At 38.8% G+C, this 7,500-nt stretch overlaps 1 protein-coding gene and 1 pseudogene across 1 annotated transcript in view; one reads left to right on the forward strand and one right to left on the reverse strand.

Moving 5' to 3' along the window:
• Positions 1 to 7,500, forward strand: part of LOC138046353 (golgin subfamily A member 6-like protein 7) — a 105,417-nt gene that overhangs the window by 94,025 nt on the left and 3,892 nt on the right. The window lies entirely within an intron of this gene.
• LOC138048783 (uncharacterized) lies at positions 3,116 to 4,583 on the reverse strand (annotated as a pseudogene).

Here is a 7,500-nt window from a genome sequence, read left to right on the forward strand (position 1 = left end):
AGTCCCGCCTCATGCAGAACAGCCCCTTACAGCTGAATCTGGCGAAAAACATCAAATTGCTGTTCTGACGTGTAATTTCTGCCTGCAGACACCGTGTATCAGTCTCTGGGCATTCAAGCTGATGGGTTGCGGTATGGTGAGAATAACCAAACACCGCAAAGATTACAAGTGCTTCTGGAGAACTCTGAAAGACTGTGGGCTGTGAGAAAACCCTACCTATCTTTGGGGAAACAAGACCTCAGGTGCATGATTGATGACGTTACACGATGGTCTGTTGTCATGCAATTTTCTCCCACTTGTGCGGGCTCGCAAAAGTCAGCGGTGTTTACCAGTGCAGTATACAACAACAAATATGGCGGGCAAAGGGAGTGAGAAAGCGGGAAGTTTCACGCTTGATTTAAGAGGAGCATCGACCAAAACAAAACGAGGACACGCATTTTGGAATAGTTCTCTTGTGGAAATGAAGTTTTCCGTCAAACATAGTTGGATGAAGTCCGTTAGGAAAGCAAAAAACAAACCAAACTATGGAATGAGAAACATGGATGGCCTTTTGGAAGAGGTGTTCGGCAACACGTTGGAGTTGTGTGGTCCTTTGATTGATTCGTATTTAAAGGAGATCGGCAAAGGCGTTGTAGCCAAGCTCAACCAGTCAAAGGTAACTGGGTTGGCAACTCCTGTAATTTTTTTCGTCCTGTGGCCAGTATTTCGGCACATTCTTACTCTTGCAAGGGGATACTCCAGGAATGTTGAATCAAGCGATCATGGAGTAAAACATTCCATAGTGTTTACAAGAGAGAAAATCTTATTGCTTAGAGGCATTTTAAGAAGGTGCCTTCTACGACCAGTGAAAAATTGGTCTCCGTATTTTAATGGAAGGTCAGTTGTTGCAGTTACTGATAAAACGCCATTTATATTCTAATCACACTGAAACGTTTATAAAATATTTTGTAACTAATCTAAATAATCAGAAAGCACAGAATAGGAGCGGGCATCTTGTTTATTGATGCAGCAAGCGTAAGGCATTAAAAAACAGCGTTACAGTTTTACAAACTCAGAGAAAATTACAACAGTAAAAAAAATAAAAAACTAAGGTTGAAAGAGATGCCTCGAATGGCTCTTGCATAACTTAACAAACCTTAAATAGTGTACTAGCCCCTTGAGACACCTACAAGCAGGCTAAAATACTTCAGCAGTATTATGCAACCTAATATACGTACTCTTGTGAAAGTAACAAAACGTTACAGAATACATTTATTATGAACTACTCAATGAAGACTGAAAGAGGAACAGTGACATTTTATGTCCAGAGATACACAAAGGATGACTTTCCTGTTGATGTTAGCCTACAGGCGTTAATGAACAGCTAAGTGGAGGGCTAGAATAATTCTTTCCTCTGTTCTAATAAAAACTAAAACAAACAATGATGGAATTGAAAGATTTGATTTAAGTTTGACTGTGACATGTATACTTGAAGAAAAAGAATTGAGGCGTGTTTTTATCCAGATGCATGAATTTGGTACATAAAGGGCTATTGTATAAATTCCAAAACGAAACGATTCTTTGTAAATCAAAGTAACAAGTTATGCTCTGTGCACACCAACATGTAATATTGTTTCAAAATGTTCCCTGTTCAAACACATTTAATCCTAATCTCCAGTTTTGAATACTTTCAAAATAATGTACTTGATTCATTTTACCGACAGTGGTAATGGTAGTTAATTACATTTCTAATCACAAAGATCTAATCCCATACAGCGTTTCGCATATATTGCAACACACCAAGAAATGAGCCATTTTAAAGTTATCATTAACATGTTTTAGCACTGGAGTCAACGTTGTGCAAGAAAGTAACGTTTGCCATTGCCCCTGTTGCCGACTTTCAGGGATCTAGCCACGTGTGGCCAAAAATTGGTAGATAAACCTCCATTACAATCACAGCCTAATAATTATTGTGTTACCCTGGCTAGCTCCCCTATATGTCGTTGCCCACCTCCCACGAATGAGGACGTCAGGGGTTGGACTTTGGGAGGCAAAAAAATATTTCCACAAGTTTGCCTGTTTAGTAGTTTACCTAGTAAAATTGTAATAAATAATGACAATTTGTCATAAATACTCATGTCTCTAATTCCATTGACAATAAATATATATCATTAAATACAATAATAGTTTCTATAAATAAATAAATTACATTTCAAATACTTTCTCAGATTCTAGGGCCTTTATTAATCTCTGCTCACCACCTCCACCTTTTTTTCCCAAGGGTGGCAAATGTTTTTTTTTTCTCTCTGAATAATTTGATTTAGTGACAGTGTCAAGCATCGAGCTAAAATATGTAAAGAAAACTGTCTTTATCTACACAGTAGACATATGTCAGAAATAAGTTTTAGACTATACCAATTTCAAGGATGTAAACTAAATAAATAAAAAAAGAGAAAAAAACTTTTCATTTGCCACTTAAGGGAAACTGGCAATACGAAAAACCTTCAGGATACCTTTGACCCTACTACCATCTAGAGTTTTACCATTTCCAAGTTGTAGATATAAGACTGATTTCATTCCTTTGCTCCTTTGGTTTGAAGAAGACTGTACATGTATTTGAACCTACCAGAAACTTGCAACCAATATTGTGCATAAAATGTAACACATCTGTTTTGGATTTTGCTAATGTTTCTTTACAAAGGGATAAAAGCCATATACCCCCACAAGGGGTTTACAATTCATTTGCTGAGTTCAGTAGCTCATAGCCACTTTGATTAAGAGTGAAAAAGGTTAAGCAGACTTTTTGTATGGACATAAGGACTGTAGTATTTACGTTTCACCTGCCAAACATCTTTCCATTCTCCTTGAAAGTATGCTTTTATTCCCTGTGGTGTTTAATCCTCTTTTCCTCGATACTTCTTTTAGCTCTGCAACAGAAAGTTCCTTTGCATGCAAGTGTTGTGATCTTTGTATCCCTTTGGTGTGAATAACTTTGTAATGTGTATCACAAGATTGCTTATCTGGAAATCCCTCACTACACAAAGGGCAGACAACAGGTTTTAGGGACTCAAGTGCCATCTGTACATGTTCTTGTTTGGCAGCACACTCCAAAACTGTGCATAGTTGTTCTTTAGGATCAGACTTTTCTCTTCTGGAAAAAGTTACGCTTACTAACCTGAGGGGGCAGCCTTGATTCATAGTGAGATATGTACATAGATGGCATGGGATGATGCTCAGGTAAGTAAAATGCTCTAACATAATTGGCTGTCATGACTTGCCACCATATCACGAGAGAGCCAGTTGACCTTGAACGATTGGTTAGTAACAAATCATGCTTTATACCAGAATGCTTAGACTCTTTGGCTTGAAGTGACAAAATACCAAAGCCGATGTTATAGTTGTCAAATAATAGTGAAGCATGATAAGGTATGGCATATGCCACTGTCCAAACAGTAATGTTGACTGATTCTTTAAAAACAAAGATTTTAAATTAACGTATGTTGTCAGGTTTTCCTTGATTGTTCAATTTCTATTAAATTAGTGTCAACCTTGTTGAAGAGAGTACCTGCATTTCTTAAGTGTTCAGATGCTTTCCCTAGCGCTTGTCTCTTTAGCCTCTGGGCTTCGGATTCACCTTCAATCTCCAAGGCATCAACCAGTCTGTAAGAATACTTTGCCAGTGCAATGGCCTGTTCGCCAATAAGCCTAGCTGTGAGGTTATTGTTCCTGTGATCTTCATCATTTTAATGCTCCCTAATCTTATTAGCAACAAATGACGGACCACAACCTTGCTTTCTTCCAGACACTCCTGCCCCTGCTGTAGCTTCCTACATATGCTTATCAAATGCTTTTGCCTTTCTATTTACATTATCTACTTGCCTAAGCCTCTCTCCTACACCTTCCTGGTGTGGGGTGGTGAGCAGAGTGGGAGACAACTTAACCTGCCCATTACTTGTTGTATCCACTGGAAAGCTTAATATTCCTAAGAATAAATCTATGACATTTCTTTGCAATGCTTCTTTGTAAATAAGGTTAAGAATGTGTTGCTAAGTATTTATTTTGTTGTGCACTGGCTCAGGCCTTTGACGATTGGCAAATTCTCCAATCCTTGGTTCTCCAAGTTGTCTTAGACCATTGCCTGCCATGAATTCTAGCACTTTAGAGTGGTGTTGTGACGGGTTTAGATGAGCTGGCAAAGTTTTTTCAAATGCACTGAGTTTTTTAAGGTCTTCCTGCCGTTTCTCCTTATTTGGTACTTGCCATGTACATTCATCGGAATTCCCTATGGTTCCCCCATTTTACACAGCTCCCCTTTGTGGACATTGGCATAGGGTGAAGGGTATATGGTTGCTTGGTTGAGCTCATTATTTGCCCAGCTTTGCCAAGACTGATCAGCACTTGGCTGAAATTCAGGGGTGCATTGCTGGCCACAAATGGTCAAGACATTACCTTCCAAGACCTTTATTTCCTCAGTATGTTGCTTCCAAAGGTCTTCCATCACTACATCCTTCTCTGACACACTAAGACACTGGGAGGAAGTAGTGGAACTCTCGGCTCCTTACACTGGAACCAAAGTTCCATCATGTAAGTGAACCAATTGACATGCCCAACTCGCTGGTTTCTGGAACACCATCATCAGAAAACTGGAAAATAAAGTGGCACTTGTTTCCATTAAACCAAATCAAATCCTTTTGTAAGCTTGGTAACCTCAGATGTAAGTCCAAAATCATAAATACTAAGCCAGTGACTGTGCGAGAAACTCCAGGATAATTAAATTAACCAATATCTTAGCTCTTCACACTTTTAAATCACTGACAATTTTAGGCAAGGCAATGTTTGTGTCCATGCACTTTAAGTTTCTTAGCAGCCACACTTCCTGTTCAGCTTCATAAACTGAACTCTGGGTCCTGCACACTAATTTGAACTTGCGTCTGGAAAGATAATTTTGATATTTAATAGCTACAGTTTGTTTGTGGGGCTCTTCATAATTATGAAAATCCTTTACAGCCTTTCCAAACACCCCTTGTAAATACTTTCCTCTTTTGTAGCTGGCTATGAGCTTGTCCATTGTTTCATTTGTGGCATAAGCAGCAATCAAGTCCCATGCACCATGCACCATGAATGCACCATGAATGTATTGTAACATTTCCTTACTCTCCTGTCATCGCCTGTACGGGGTACTACTTTTGACATCAGAGATCATGTCAAATGTTGTTGCATTCTGGGCACGTTTGGATCGGGCTTGCTGTGTTTGGCCAAGCATTGCTTTAAATCTGTTGTACTGCTTCTCTGGGCATCAAGACAGTCTTGTTGTTCCTTCATCTCTTGTCTAGTATCTTGCAGTAATTTCTCTGGGAATAAATACCTAATAGCAACTGATATTGCAATAAAACTAACAAAGTACAAGTAGATATTGTTACAATGGACACCATTGTTGGTCAATGTTTGTACTCTTAGATGAACGGGCTGGGTATTCTGCACACTAGCCCAGACTTCAGCCTTACAATTATAAATTAAGACTTACGTTTACCCTGCAGACCTATGATTCTTTGAAATACCACAACGTAAGATACAGTTTCAAATTACAAAGGAGAAAATCATATGCCTTAACGAAAGGCCCACACAAAAATTTACAGCTTTGAAATTTCCTCAAAATACAAACTAACTTGGCTTTCTTTTTCGTGAACCTTTTCCTCACTGTCTTGTAAATTGGCAAACCTTGCAGTCTTCGTTTCATAATTGGCTCTTAGTTGCTCTTCACTTTCCCTAAACTCTCTTCTCAACGTATTTTGCAACTGGAAGCAAGAAGCTTCCCAAAAGGCATGAATTCTTCTGTTTGTGTCACACCTTCCAGAATGCTTGTCCTTTTTACCACACTTTCGACTCTTCAAGCACAATTTCAACTCCCTAAAATGCACAAATTCAGCAACACATATACGACACATACGGTAAGAAGAAAGCCAAGCATTTAAGAAATTCAATATGGCGACAACAAGGCAAACTTCCATTCAAAACATGGGTTTAAACTCGCTGTACTTACGATTCTTCGCTTTTCTCGCCGCTAGTGGACGCCATTATCCTGAAATTTGTTTTGAATTTGAAAGTACTATAGCATCATGGGATTTTCATATGTAAATGAGGCTTTTTTCACTCAGAGAGGGGTCCCAGCGCCCTTTTCCGCTCTTTTAGGCACCCTTTTAAATTTAGTTTGTTTATTGACACCATCACTGTCATCAAATCATGAAAACTGTTTGTTTGCATGCCCGTCTCTGTTTAAACCCACAATACGCCTAAAACATGCGATTGTACTGTATGCTAATTTCCATACTAAACAGCAACGAGTCCCCTCTCCCACATGCTAGCTTTATTTTTCACAGATTGACCAATCACACGACCAAACAGAAGCTTCCCAAACGAGTTGTAATCGCCAAAAAAAATTTTGAAGTGATGGCTTCATCCAAGCCTCTGATGACGCCATTATTTTAGTGCACGTCATCACGTGACCCCAAGATCGCGTCTGGGAGATGTTCCCCTAGCAACAGGCCATCGTGTTAGGGAAGTTATGCCGCACTGCGTTGTAAAGTATGTTCGCAATCGATGGCCAAATCCTCCTTATGTACCCTACCAAGGCCATTGTCGTTCGTAATTAGCAAGGTAAGCCTCAAACGTTTTTCATATATGAAACAAAACACATCACATTCTCACCAGGACAATTGTACTTTACTTAATTACGATTTCTTGTTTGGCTTCCAGAATACTCTACCTCCTTTACAACTGAAGATTCTTGTTTACATCACGCCTAGGTTTAAACCATTTACAAAGAGAAATTTTGCAATACTTTTGGAGTTGTTTTGCTTGTAACAAAAGAAAATAGATTGATTTAGCCTGCAGCCCGTTTTTCATAGAAAGCAGGGCTGTTATAATTCATCTACTATGGCATTTTATAACACTCTCCCAGGATCTCCCAGGAGTCTGTAAATATTAATAGAACTGGCCATTTAGCAGAAAACGTCTCTCTTTACTGGTCAAGCATTTCAGTGGCTATGCAAAAAAAAATCTTTAGTGTTGCTCGGTCATCTTATAGAGTTCTCTTCTTTTCCCAAGAGGCCATGTATTTCATGATCATTTACTGGCTTTTCCTTTGAAGGCAATGTTGTATATTACTTGAAATGCAAAAAACCCTCTGTCAGCTAAGTTAGAAAACTGTAATTAGTTATTTGCGTCTGCCTTATTAACGAAAGTTACTGTATTGTAACGTAGTGCCAGAAAAGAAATGAAACTGGAATCAAATTTCTTTGGCAAGGCTTGAAAACTCAATTTCGCTCCCCTTTTGCATATAGCTAGCCCCTAGCAAGAATACAAACAGCCTGTGTTTTTTTTCCCGGAATAGGTTTGTCTTTCCGAGAAAAAAAACATTTTCAATTTAACCTCCAAACTCAGTTTAGCGAGTCCCAACTGGGTTGAAAATTCACCATTTCCATTCGATTCGCATGTCGCAACTATCGAACACTGAAAAATTTT

This window comes from Montipora capricornis, chromosome 1 (genome assembly GCF_036669925.1).
Source record: "Montipora capricornis isolate CH-2021 chromosome 1, ASM3666992v2, whole genome shotgun sequence".
NCBI lineage: Eukaryota > Metazoa > Cnidaria > Anthozoa > Scleractinia > Acroporidae > Montipora > Montipora capricornis.